General features: G+C 34.6%; 3 non-coding genes across 3 annotated transcripts; all 3 read right to left on the bottom strand.

Moving 5' to 3' along the window:
• Positions 1–8149: 8149 nt before the first annotated feature.
• On the bottom strand, positions 8150–8223 carry TRNAN-AUU (transfer RNA asparagine (anticodon AUU)). The gene has a single exon. It is a non-coding gene; the product is annotated as a tRNA-Asn (tRNA).
• A 2265-nt stretch (positions 8224–10488) lies between these two features.
• Positions 10489–10562, bottom strand: TRNAY-AUA (transfer RNA tyrosine (anticodon AUA)). Its single transcript has one exon. It is a non-coding gene; the product is annotated as a tRNA-Tyr (tRNA).
• Positions 10563–13997: 3435 nt separating this feature from the next.
• On the bottom strand, positions 13998–14071 carry TRNAN-AUU (transfer RNA asparagine (anticodon AUU)). Its single transcript has one exon. It is a non-coding gene; the product is annotated as a tRNA-Asn (tRNA).
• Between the last annotated feature and the right edge of the window lie 292 nt (positions 14072–14363).

Here is a 14363-nt window from a genome sequence, read left to right as displayed (position 1 = left end):
CGTACACACTAACTGATTGCGCCACAGAGACACTTTGCAAAAGCACATACTGACAAAGGCTAATAAGCATTCATCTAAAACGTTTCCTAGAAAAACTTTCAAAAGTTAATAATCTGGAGAGTTTTTGTAAGATGTTTCTTCCATCAACCAACGAAGAAACACATTGGTACTTTCCCATGATGAGTGAGTGCTTCAGGATCTCTTGCACTTACATGTGCAGCAGAGTACTGCAATGGAAGCATGCTGGGCCCATAACCCAGAGGTAGGCAGATTGAAACTATCCTCTGCTATATGCATTTTTTTTTTGTTAATTAAAGTAATCCAAAACTGGGATTGATATTTTGTCTCTTTTATTTTTACTTAAAGTACAATAACTTTTACCATTTTAATTTGTTTTAATAGTATATTGACAGTATTGTTTTTTTTCAAAAATCCACTTCATTTTCTTTACCCTATTATTAAAATGGTAATTGACAAAAACAAACTACATTGTCACCAGAAGAGCAATACAAAATGTACAAGTGATATATTAAAATCATCTTTCCAGCTTGAATTTCAATGTTGCATTGGGTCAACAATTTTGTGAGAAACATCTTCACCCTTAAATAAAGATTTTCTTAATTCCTTACCTGTGTGCTAATTAGATATCACCTTGTTTTCACATTAAACAGACTTCCACATGAGAAAGCAGCAAGGATGCAGTGGCGTTAATGTTTCCTGGTGTCAACCTGTATTATTTCAGTAGACATTGAAATGAGGATACATCTTGCTGCCTTTCCAATGAAGCAAGTTTAATTTAGTAATAGGTGAAAAACCATCCCTACAAAGGTGTTAATCAGAGACTTGGCTTTGTGGACACTTTTCAGAGAACAAATTTGTTAGCATAAAAATAAAGCCAGAAAATGAAGAGCTGTTTAATCACGCAATTTGATTTTTTTGCCAGCATATTTCTTTTTCTCTGCAACCCACTGCTAAATTGTGCTTCCTAGATGTTTTTATAAAATCACTGAATCAAATCTAACTCTGATTACATCAGAGAAGGCCAGGTACCCTACACCATAACAGGGGGTATGAAATTTGACTTGTCTACTTAAAGATCACCAAAATCTGATAACAAGGTCAATTACGTCCCTGGGTGGGATTGAACCACCAACCTTTTGGTTAATAGCCGTACACACTAACTGATTGCGCCACAGAGACACTTTGCAAAAGCACATACTGACAAATGCTAATAAGCATTCATCTAAAACGTTTCCTAGAAAAACTTAAAAAAGTCAATAATCTGGAGAGTTTTTGTAAGATGTTTCTTCTATCAACCAACGAAGAAACACATTGGTACTTTCCCATGATGAGTGAGTGCTTCAGGATCTCTTGCACTTACATGTGCAGCAGAGTACAGCAATGGAAGCATGCTGGGCCCATAACCCAGAGGTAGGCAGATTGAAACTATCCTCTGCTATATGCATTTTTTTGTTTGTTAATTAAAGTAATCCAAAACTGGGATTGATATTTTGGCTCTTTTATTTTTACTTAAAGTACAATAACTTTTACCATTTTAATTTGTTTTAATAGTATATTGACAGTATTGTTTTCTTTCAAAAATCCACTTAATTTTCTTTACCCTATTATTAAAATGGTAATTGACAAAAACAAACTACATTGTCACCAGAAGAGCAATACAAAATGTACAAGTGATATATTAAAATCATCTTTCCAGCTTGAATTTCAATGATGCATTGGGGCAACGATTTTGTGAGAAACATCTTCACCCTTAAATAAAGATTTTCTTAATTCCTTACCTGTGTGCTAATTAGATATCACCTTGTTTTCACATTAAACAGACTTCCACAAGAGAAAGCAGCAAGGATGCAGTGGCGTTAATGTTTCCTGGTGTCAACCTGTATTAATTCAGTAGACATTGAAATGAGGATGCATCTTGCTGCCTTTCCAATGAAGCAAGTTTAATTTAGTAATAGGTGAAAAACCATCCTTACAAAGGTGTTAATCAGAGACTTGGCTTTGTGGACACTTTTCAGAGAACAAATTTGTTAGCATAAAAATAAAGCCAGAAAATAAAGAGCTGTTTAATCACTCAATTGGATTTTTCTGCCAGCATATTTTTTTTCTCTGCAACCCACTGCTAAATTGTGCTTCCTAGCTGTTTTTATAAAATCACTGAATCAAATCTAACTCTGATTACATCAGAGAAGGCCAGGTACCCTACACCATAACAGGGGGTTTGAAATTTTGACTTGTCTACTTAAAGATCACAAAAATCTGATAACAAGGTCAATTAGGTCCCTGGGTGGGATTGAACCACCAACCTTATGGTTAATAGCCGTACATACTAACTGATTGCGCCACAGAGACACTTTGCAAAAGTCCATACTGACAAAGGCTAATAAGCATTCATCTAAAACGTTTCCTAGAAAAACTTTCAAAAGTCAATAATCTGGAGAGTTTTTGTAAGATGTTTCTTCCATCAACCAACGAAGAAACACATTGGTACTTTCCCATGATGAGTGAGTGCTTCAGGATCTCTTGAACTTACATGTGCAGCAGAGTACTGCAATGGAAGCATGCTGGGCCCATAACCCAGAGGTAGGCAGATTGAAACTATCCTCTGCTATATGCATTTTTTTTTTTGTTAATTAAAGTAATCCAAAACTGGGATTGATATTTTGTCTCTTTTATTTTTACTTAAAGTACAATAACTTTTACCATTTTAATTTGTTTTAATAGTATATTGACAGTATTGCTTTCTTTCAAAAATCCACTTCATTTTCTTTACCCTATTATTAAAATGGTAATTGACAAAAACAAACTACATTGTCACCAGAAGAGCAATACAAAATGTACAAGTGATATATTAAAATCATCTTTCCAGCTTGAATTTCAATGTTGCATTGGGTCAACAATTTTGTGAGAAACATCTTCACCCTTAAATAAAGATTTTCTTAATTCCTTACCTGTGTGCTAATTAGATATCACCTTGTTTTCACATTAAACAGACTTCCACATGAGAAAGCAGCAAGGATGCAGTGGCGTTAATGTTTCCTGGTGTCAACTTGTATTATTTCAGTAGACATTGAAATGAGGATGCATCTTGCTGCCTTTCCAATGAAGCAAGTTTAATTTAGTAATAGGTGAAAAACCATCCTTACAAAGGTGTTAATCAGAGACTTGGCTTTGTGGACACTTTTCAGAGAACAAATTTGTTAGCATAAAAATAAAGCCAGAAAATGAAGAGCTGTTTAATCACTCGATTGGATTTTTCTGCCAGCATATTTTTTTTCTCTGCAACCCACTGCTAAATTGTGCTTCCTAGCTGTTTTTTATAAAATCACTGAATCAAATCTAACTCTGATTACATCAGAGAAGGCCATGTACCCTACACCATAAGAGGAGGTTTGAAATTTTGACTTGTCTACTTAAATATCACCAAAATCTGATCACAAGGTTAACTACGTCCCTGGGTGGGATTGAACCACCAACCTTTTGGTTAATAGCCAAACACACTAACTGATTGCGCCACAGAGACACTTTGCAAAAGTCCATACTGACAAAGGCTAATAAGCATTCATCTAAAACGTTTCCTAGAAAAACTTTAAAAAGTCAATAATCTGGAGAGTTTTTGTAAGATGTTTCTTCCATCAACCAACGAAGAAACACATTGGTACTTTCCCATGATAAGTGAGTGCTTCAGGATCTCTTGCACTTACATGTGCAGCAGAGTACTGCAATGGAAGCATGCTGGGCCCATAACCCAGAGGTAGGCAGATTGAAACTATCCTCTGCTATATGCATTTTTTTGTTTGTTAATTAAAGTAATCCAAAACTGGGATTGATATTTTGGCTCTTTTATTTTTACTTAAAGTACAATAACTTTTACCATTTTAATTTGTTTTAATAGTATATTGACAGTATAGTTTTCTTTCAAAAATCCACTTAATTTTCTTTACCCTGTTATTAAAATGGTAATTGACAAAAAAAACTACATTGTCACCAGAAGAGCAATACAAAATGTACAAGTGATATATTAAAATCATCTTTCCAGCTTGAATTTCAATGATGCATTGGGGCAACAATTTTGTGAGAAACATCTTCACCCTTAAATAAAGATTTTCGTAATTCCTTACCTGTGTGCTAATTAGATATCACCTTGTTTTCACATTAAACAGACTTCCACATGAGAAAGCAGCAAGGATGCAGTGGCTTTAATGTTTCCTGGTGTCAACCTGTATTATTTCAGTAGACATTGAAATGAGGATGCATCTTGCTGCCTTTCCAATGAAGCAAGTTTAATTTAGTAATAGGTGAAAAACCATCCTTACAAAGGTGTTAATCAGAGACTTGGCTTTGTGGACACTTTTCAGAGAACAAATTTGTTAGCATAAAAATAAATTCCAGAAAATGAAGAGCTGTTTAATCACTCAATTGGATTTTTCTGCCAGCATATTTTTTTTCTCTGCAACCCACTGCTAAATTGTGCTTCCTAGCTGTTTTTTTATAAAATCACTGAATCAAATCTAACTCTGATTACATCAGAGAAGGCCAGGTACCCTACACAATAAGAGGGGGTTTGAAATTTTGACTTGTCTACTTAAATATCACCAAAATCTGATCACAAGGTCAATTACGTCCCTGGGTGGGATTGAACCACCAACCTTTTGGTTAATAGCCAAACACACTAACCGATTGCGCCACCGAGACACTTTGCAAAAAGTACATACTGACAAAGGCTAATAAGCATACATCTAGAACGTTTCCTAGAAAAATATTAAAAAATCAATAATCTGGAGAGTTTTTGTAAGATGTTTCTTCCATCAACCAATGAATAAACACATTGGTACTTTCCCATGATGAGTGAGTGCTTCAGGATCTCTTGCACTTACATGTGCAGCAGAGTACTGCAATGGAAGCATGCTGGACCCATAACCCAGAGGTAGGCAGATTGAAACTATCCTTTGCTATATGCATTTTTTTTTGTTAATTTAAGTAATCAAAACTGGGATTGATATTTTTGCTCTTTTATTTTTACTTAAAGTACAATAACTTTTACCATTTTAATTTGTTTTAATAGTATATTGACAGTATAGTTTTCATTCAAAAATCCACTTAATTTTCTTTACCCTATTATTAAAATGGTAATTGACAAAAAAAACTACATTGTCACCAGAAGAGCAATACAAAATGTACAAGTGATATATTAAAATCATCTTTCCAGCTTGAATTTCAATGATGCATTGGGGCAACAATTTTGTGAGAAACATCTTCACCCTTAAATAAAGATTTTCGTAATTTCTTACCTGTGTGCTAATTAGATATCACCTTGTTTTCACATTAAACAGACTTCCACATGAGAAAGCAGCAAGGATGCAGTGGCTTTAATGTTTCCTGGTGTCAACCTGTATTATTTCAGTAGACATTGAAATGAGGATGCATCTTGCTGCCTTTCCAATGAAGCAAGTTTAATTTAGTAATAGGTGAAAAACCATCCTTACAAAGGTGTTAATCAGAGACTTGGCTTTGTGGACACTTTTCAGAGAACAAATTTGTTAGCATAAAAATAAATTCCAGAAAATGAAGAGCTGTTTAATCACTCAATTGGATTTTTCTGCCAGCATATTTTTTTTCTCTGCAACCCACTGCTAAATTGTGCTTCCTAGCTGTTTTTTTATAAAATCACTGAATCAAATCTAACTCTGATTACATCAGAGAAGGCCAGGTACCCTACACAATAAGAGGGGGTTTGAAATTTTGACTTGTCTACTTAAATATCACCAAAATCTGATCACAAGGTCAATTACGTCCCTGGGTGGGATTGAACCACCAACCTTTTGGTTAATAGCCAAACACACTAACCGATTGCGCCACCGAGACACTTTGCAAACAGTACATACTGACAAAGGCTAATAAGCATACATCTAGAACGTTTCCTAGAAAAATATTAAAAAATCAATAATCTGGAGAGTTTTTGTAAGATGTTTCTTCCATCAACCAATGAATAAACACATTGGTACTTTCCCATGATGAGTGAGTGCTTCAGGATCTCTTGCACTTACATGTGCAGCAGAGTACTGCAATGGAAGCATGCTGGACCCATAACCCAGAGGTAGGCAGATTGAAACTATCCTTTGCTATATGCATTTTTTTTTGTTAATTTAAGTAATCAAAACTGGGATTGATATTTTTGCTCTTTTATTTTTACTTAAAGTACAATAACTTTTACCATTTTAATTTGTTTTAATAGTATATTGACAGTATAGTTTTCTTTCAAAAATCCACTTAATTTTCTTTACCCTATTATTAAAATGGTAATTGACAAAAAAAACTACATTGTCACCAGAAGAGCAATACAAAATGTACAAGTGATATATTAAAATCATCTTTCCAGCTTGAATTTCAATGATGCATTGGGGCAACAATTTTGTGAGAAACATCTTCACCCTTAAATAAAGATTTTCGTAATTTCTTACCTGTGTGCTAATTAGATATCACCTTGTTTTCACATTAAACAGACTTCCACATGAGAAAGCAGCAAGGATGCAGTGGCGTTAATGTTTCCTGGTGTCAACCTGTATTATTTCAGTAGACATTGAAATGAGGATGCATCTTGCTGCCTTTCCAATGAAGCAAGTTTAATTTAGTAATAGGTGAAAAACCATCCCTACAAAGGTGTTAATCAGAGACTTGGCTTTGTGGACACTTTTCAGAGAACAAATTTGTTAGCATAAAAATAAAGCCAGAAAATGAAGAGCTGTTTAATCACGCAATTTGATTTTTTTGCCAGCATATTTCTTTTTCTCTGCAACCCACTGCTAAATTGTGCTTCCTAGATGTTTTTATAAAATCACTGAATCAAATCTAACTCTGATTACACCAGAGAAGGCCAGGTACCCTACACCATAACAGGGGGATATGAAATTTGACTTGTCTACTTAAAGATCACCAAAATCTGATAACAAGGTCAATTAGGTCCCTGGGTGGGATTGAACCACCAACCTTTTGGTTAATAGCTGTACATACTAACTGATTGCGCCACAGAGACACTTTGCAAAAGTCCATACTGACAAAGGCTAATAAGCATTCATCTAAAACGTTTCCTAGAAAAACTTTAAAAAGTCAATAATCTGGAGAGTTTTTGTAAGATGTTTCTTCCATCAACCAACGAAGAAACACATTGGTACTTTCCCATGATGAGTGAGTGCTTCAGGATCTCTTGAACTTACATGTGCAGCAGAGTACTGCAATGGAAGCATGCTGGGCCCATAACCCAGAGGTAGGCAGATTGAAACTATCCTCTGCTATATGCATTTTTTTTTTTTGTTAATTAAAGTAATCCAAAACTGGGATTGATATTTTGTCTCTTTTATTTTTACTTAAAGTACAATAACTTTTACCATTTTAATTTGTTTTAATAGTATATTGACAGTATTGTTTTCTTTCAAAAATCCACTTCATTTTCTTTACCCTATTATTAAAATGGTAATTGACAAAAACAAACTACATTGTCACCAGAAGAGCAATACAAAATGTACAAGTGATATATTAAAATCATCTTTCCAGCTTGAATTTCAATGTTGCATTGGGTCAACAATTTTGTGAGAAACATCTTCACCCTTAAATAAAGATTTTCTTAATTCCTTACCTGTGTGCTAATTAGATATCACCTTGTTTTCACATTAAACAGACTTCCACATGAGAAAGCAGCAAGGATGCAGTGGCGTTAATGTTTCCTGGTGTCAACTTGTATTATTTCAGTAGACATTGAAATGAGGATGCATCTTGCTGCCTTTCCAATGAAGCAAGTTTAATTTAGTAATAGGTGAAAAACCATCCTTACAAAGGTGTTAATCAGAGACTTGGCTTTGTGGACACTTTTCAGAGAACAAATTTGTTAGCATAAAAATAAAGCCAGAAAATGAAGAGCTGTTTAATCACTCGATTGGATTTTTCTGCCAGCATATTTTTTTTCTCTGCAACCCACTGCTAAATTGTGCTTCCTAGCTGTTTTTTATAAAATCACTGAATCAAATCTAACTCTGATTACATCAGAGAAGGCCATGTACCCTACACCATAAGATGAGGTTTGAAATTTTGACTTGTCTACTTAAATATCACCAAAATCTGATCACAAGGTTAATTATGTCCCTGGGTGGGATTGAACCACCAACCTTTTGGTTAATAGCCAAACACACTAACCGATTGCACCACAGAGACACTTTGCAAAAGTCCATACTGACAAAGGCTAATAAGCATTCATCTAAAACGTTTCCTAGAAAAACTTTAAAAAGTCAATAATCTGGAGAGTTTTTGTAAGATGTTTCTTCCATCAACCAACGAAGAAACACATTGGTACTTTCCCATGATGAGTGAGTGCTTCAGGATCTCTTGCACTTACATGTGCAGCAGAGTACTGCAATGGAAGTATGCTGGGCCCATAACCCAGAGGTAGGCAGATTTAAACTATCCTCTGCTATATGCATTTTTTTGTTTGTTAATTAAAGTAATCCAAAACTGGGATTGATATTTTGGCTCTTTTATTTTTACTTAAAGTACAATAACTTTTACCATTTTAATTTGTTTTACTAGTATATTGACAGTATAGTTTTCTATCAAAAATCCACTTAATTTTCTTTACCCTGTTATTAAAATGGTAATTGACAAAAAAACTACATTGTCACCAGAAGAGCAATACAAAATGTACAAGTGATATATTAAAATCATCTTTCCAGCTTGAATTTCAATGATGCATTGGGGCAACAATTTTGTGAGAAACATCTTCACCCTTAAATAAAGATTTTCGTAATTCCTTACCTGTGTGCTAATTAGATACCACCTTGTTTTCACATTAAACAGACTTCCACATGAGAAAGCAGCAAGGATGCAGTGGCGTTAATGTTTCCTGGTGTCAACCTGTATTATTTCAGTAGACATTGAAATGAGGATACATCTTGCTGCCTTTCCAATGAAGCAAGTTTAATTTAGTAATAGGTGAAAAACCATCCCTACAAAGGTGTTAATCAGAGACTTGGCTTTGTGGACACTTTTCAGAGAACAAATTTGTTAGCATAAAAATAAAGCCAGAAAATAAAGAGCTGTTTAATCACTCAATTGGATTTTTCTGCCAGCATATTTTTTTTCTCTGCAACCCACTGCTAAATTGTGCTTCCTAGCTGTTTTTATAAAATCACTGAATCAAATCTAACTCTGATTACATCAGAGAAGGCCAGGTACCCTACACCATAACAGGGGGTTTGAAATTTTGACTTGTCTACTTAAAGATCACCAAAATCTGATAACAAGGTCAATTAGGTCCCTGGGTGGGATTGAACCACCAACCTTTTGGTTAATAGCCGTACATACTAACTGATTGCGCCACAGAGACACTTTGCAAAAGTCCATACTGACAAAGGCTAATAAGCATTCATCTAAAACGTTTCCTAGAAAAACTTTAAAAAGTCAATAATCTGGAGAGTTTTTGTAAGATGTTTCTTCCATCAACCAACGAAGAAACACATTGGTACTTTCCCATGATGAGTGAGTGCTTCAGGATCTCTTGAACTTACATGTGCAGCAGAGTACTGCAATGGAAGCATGCTGGGCCCATAACCCAGAGGTAGGCAGATTGAAACTATCCTCTGCTATATGCATTTTTTTTTTTGTTAATTAAAGTAATCCAAAACTGGGATTGATATTTTGTCTCTTTTATTTTTACTTAAAGTACAATAACTTTTACCATTTTAATTTGTTTTAATAGTATATTGACAGTATTGTTTTCTTTCAAAAATCCACTTCATTTTCTTTACCCTATTATTAAAATGGTAATTGACAAAAACAAACTACATTGTCACCAGAAGAGCAATACAAAATGTACAAGTGATATATTAAAATCATCTTTCCAGCTTGAATTTCAATGTTGCATTGGGTCAACAATTTTGTGAGAAACATCTTCACCCTTAAATAAAGATTTTCTTAATTCCTTACCTGTGTGCTAATTAGATATCACCTTGTTTTCACATTAAACAGACTTCCACATGAGAAAGCAGCAAGGATGCAGTGGCGTTAATGTTTCCTGGTGTCAACTTGTATTATTTCAGTAGACATTGAAATGAGGATGCATCTTGCTGCCTTTCCAATGAAGCAAGTTTAATTTAGTAATAGGTGAAAAACCATCCTTACAAAGGTGTTAATCAGAGACTTGGCTTTGTGGACACTTTTCAGAGAACAAATTTGTTAGCATAAAAATAAAGCCAGAAAATGAAGAGCTGTTTAATCACTCGATTGGATTTTTCTGCCAGCATATTTTTTTTCTCTGCAACCCACTGCTAAATTGTGCTTCCTAGCTGTTTTTTATAAAATCACTGAATCAAATCTAACTCTGATTACATCAGAGAAGGCCAGGTACCCTACACAATAAGAGGGGGTTTGAAATTTTGACTTGTCTACTTAAATATCACCAAAATCTGATCACAAGGTCAATTACGTCCCTGGGTGGGATTGAACCACCAACCTTTTGGTTTATAGCCGAACACACTAACCGATTGCGCCACCGAGACACTTTGTAAACAGTACATACTGACAAAGGCTAATAAGCATACATCTAGAACGTTTCCTAGAAAAATATTAAAAAATCAATAATCTGGAGAGTTTTTGTAAGATGTTTCTTCCATCAACCAATGAATAAACACATTGGTACTTTCCCATGATGAGTGAGTGCTTCAGGATCTCTTGCACTTACATGTGCAGCAGAGTACTGCAATGGAAGCATGCTGGACCCATAACCCAGAGGTAGGCAGATTGAAACTATCCTTTGCTATATGCATTTTTTTTGTTAATTTAAGTAATCAAAACTGGGATTGATATTTTTGCTCTTTTATTTTTACTTAAAGTACAATAACTTTTACCATTTTAATTTGTTTTAATAGTATATTGACAGTATAGTTTTCTTTCAAAAATCCACTTAATTTTCTTTACCCTATTATTAAAATGGTAATTGACAAAAAAAACTACATTGTCACCAGAAGAGCAATACAAAATGTACAAGTGATATATTAAAATCATCTTTCCAGCTTGAATTTCAATGATGCATTGGGGCAACGATTTTGTGAGAAACATCTTCACCCTTAAATAAAGATTTTCTTAATTCCTTACCTGTGTGCTAATTAGATATCACCTTGTTTTCACATTAAACAGACTTCCACATGAGAAAGCAGCAAGGATGCAGTGGCTTTAATGTTTCCTGGTGTCAACCTGTATTATTTCAGTAGACATTGAAATGAGGATGCATCTTGCTGCCTTTCCAATGAAGCAAGTTTAATTTAGTAATAGGTGAAAAACCATCCTTACAAAGGTGTTAATCAGAGACTTGGCTTTGTGGACACTTTTCAGAGAACAAATTTGTTAGCATAAAAATAAATTCCAGAAAATGAAGAGCTGTTTAATCACTCAATTGGATTTTTCTGCCAGCATATTTTTTTTCTCTGCAACCCACTGCTAAATTGTGCTTCCTAGCTGTTTTTTTATAAAATCACTGAATCAAATCTAACTCTGATTACATCAGAGAAGGCCAGGTACCCTACACAATAAGAGGGGGTTTGAAATTTTGACTTGTCTACTTAAATATCACCAAAATCTGATCACAAGGTCAATTACGTCCCTGGGTGGGATTGAACCACCAACCTTTTGGTTAATAGCCAAACACACTAACCGATTGCGCCACCGAGACACTTTGCAAACAGTACATACTGACAAAGGCTAATAAGCATACATCTAGAACGTTTCCTAGAAAAATATTAAAAAATCAATAATCTGGAGAGTTTTTGTAAGATGTTTCTTCCATCAACCAATGAATAAACACATTGGTACTTTCCCATGATGAGTGAGTGCTTCAGGATCTCTTGCACTTACATGTGCAGCAGAGTACTGCAATGGAAGCATGCTGGACCCATAACCCAGAGGTAGGCAGATTGAAACTATCCTTTGCTATATGCATTTTTTTTTGTTAATTTAAGTAATCAAAACTGGGATTGATATTTTTGCTCTTTTATTTTTACTTAAAGTACAATAACTTTTACCATTTTAATTTGTTTTAATAGTATATTGACAGTATAGTTTTCTTTCAAAAATCCACTTAATTTTCTTTACCCTATTATTAAAATGGTAATTGACAAAAAAAACTACATTGTCACCAGAAGAGCAATACAAAATGTACAAGTGATATATTAAAATCATCTTTCCAGCTTGAATTTCAATGATGCATTGGGGCAACAATTTTGTGAGAAACATCTTCACCCTTAAATAAAGATTTTCGTAATTTCTTACCTGTGTGCTAATTAGATATCACCTTGTTTTCACATTAAACAGACTTCCACATGAGAAAGCAGCAAGGATGCAGTGGCGTTAATGTTTCCTGGTGTCAACCTGTATTATTTCAGTAGACATTGAAATGAGGATGCATCTTGCTGCCTTTCCAATGAAGCAAGTTTAATTTAGTAATAGGTGAAAAACCATCCCTACAAAGGTGTTAATCAGAGACTTGGCTTTGTGGACACTTTTCAGAGAACAAATTTGTTAGCATAAAAATAAAGCCAGAAAATGAACAGCTGTTTAATCACGCAATTTGATTTTTTTGCCAGCATATTTCTTTTTCTCTGCAACCCACTGCTAAATTGTGCTTCCTAGATGTTTTTATAAAATCACTGAATCAAATCTAACTCTGATTACATCAGAGAAGGCCAGGTACCCTACACCATAACAGGGGGATATGAAATTTGACTTGTCTACTTAAAGATCACCAAAATCTGATAACAAGGTCAATTAGGTCCCTGGGTGGGATTGAACCACCAACCTTTTGGTTAATAGCTGTACATACTAACTGATTGCGCCACAGAGACACTTAGCAAAAGTCCATACTGACAAAGGCTAATAAGCATTCATCTAAAACGTTTCCTAGAAAAACTTTAAAAAGTCAATAATCTGGAGAGTTTTTGTAAGATGTTTCTTCCATCAACCAACGAAGAAACACATTGGTACTTTCCCATGATGAGTGAGTGCTTCAGGATCTCTTGAACTTACATGTGCAGCAGAGTACTGCAATGGAAGCATGCTGGGCCCATAACCCAGAGGTAGGCAGATTGAAACTATCCTCTGCTATATGCATTTTTTTTTTTTGTTAATTAAAGTAATCCAAAACTGGGATTGATATTTTGTCTCTTTTATTTTTACTTAAAGTACAATAACTTTTACCATTTTAATTTGTTTTAATAGTATATTGACAGTATTGTTTTCTTTCAAAAATCCACTTCATTTTCTTTACCCTATTATTAAAATGGTAATTGACAAAAACAAACTACATTGTCACCAGAAGAGCAATACAAAATGTACAAGTGATATATTAAAATCATCTTTCCAGCTTGAATTTCAATGTTGCATTGGGTCAACAATTTTGTGAGAAACATCTTCACCCTTAAATAAAGATTTTCTTAATTCCTTACCTGTGTGCTAATTAGATATCACCTTGTTTTCACATTAAACAGACTTCCACATGAGAAAGCAGCAAGGATGCAGTGGCGTTAATGTTTCCTGGTGTCAACTTGTATTATTTCAGTAGACATTGAAATGAGGATGCATCTTGCTGCCTTTCCAATGAAGCAAGTTTAATTTAGTAATAGGTGAAAAACCATCCTTACAAAGGTGTTAATCAGAGACTTGGCTTTGTGGACACTTTTCAGAGAACAAATTTGTTAGCATAAAAATAAAGCCAGAAAATGAAGAGCTGTTTAATCACTCGATTGGATTTTTCTGCCAGCATATTTTTTTTCTCTGCAACCCACTGCTAAATTGTGCTTCCTAGCTGTTTTTTATAAAATCACTGAATCAAATCTAACTCTGATTACATCAGAGAAGGCCATGTACCCTACACCATAAGATGAGGTTTGAAATTTTGACTTGTCTACTTAAATATCACCAAAATCTGATCACAAGGTTAATTATGTCCCTGGGTGGGATTGAACCACCAACCTTTTGGTTAATAGCCAAACACACTAACCGATTGCACCACAGAGACACTTTGCAAAAGTCCATACTGACAAAGGCTAATAAGCATTCATCTAAAACGTTTCCTAGAAAAACTTTAAAAAGTCAATAATCTGGAGAGTTTTTGTAAGATGTTTCTTCCATCAACCAACGAAGAAACACATTGGTACTTTCCCATGATGAGTGAGTGCTTCAGGATCTCTTGCACTTACATGTGCAGCAGAGTACTGCAATGGAAGTATGCTGGGCCCATAACCCAGAGGTAGGCAGATTGAAACTATCCTCTGCTATATGCATTTTTTTGTTTGTTAATTAAAGTAATC

This window comes from Pseudophryne corroboree, unplaced genomic scaffold (genome assembly GCF_028390025.1).
Source record: "Pseudophryne corroboree isolate aPseCor3 unplaced genomic scaffold, aPseCor3.hap2 scaffold_681, whole genome shotgun sequence".
NCBI lineage: Eukaryota > Metazoa > Chordata > Amphibia > Anura > Myobatrachidae > Pseudophryne > Pseudophryne corroboree.
This window is presented reverse-complemented; position numbering and strand designations above follow the sequence as displayed.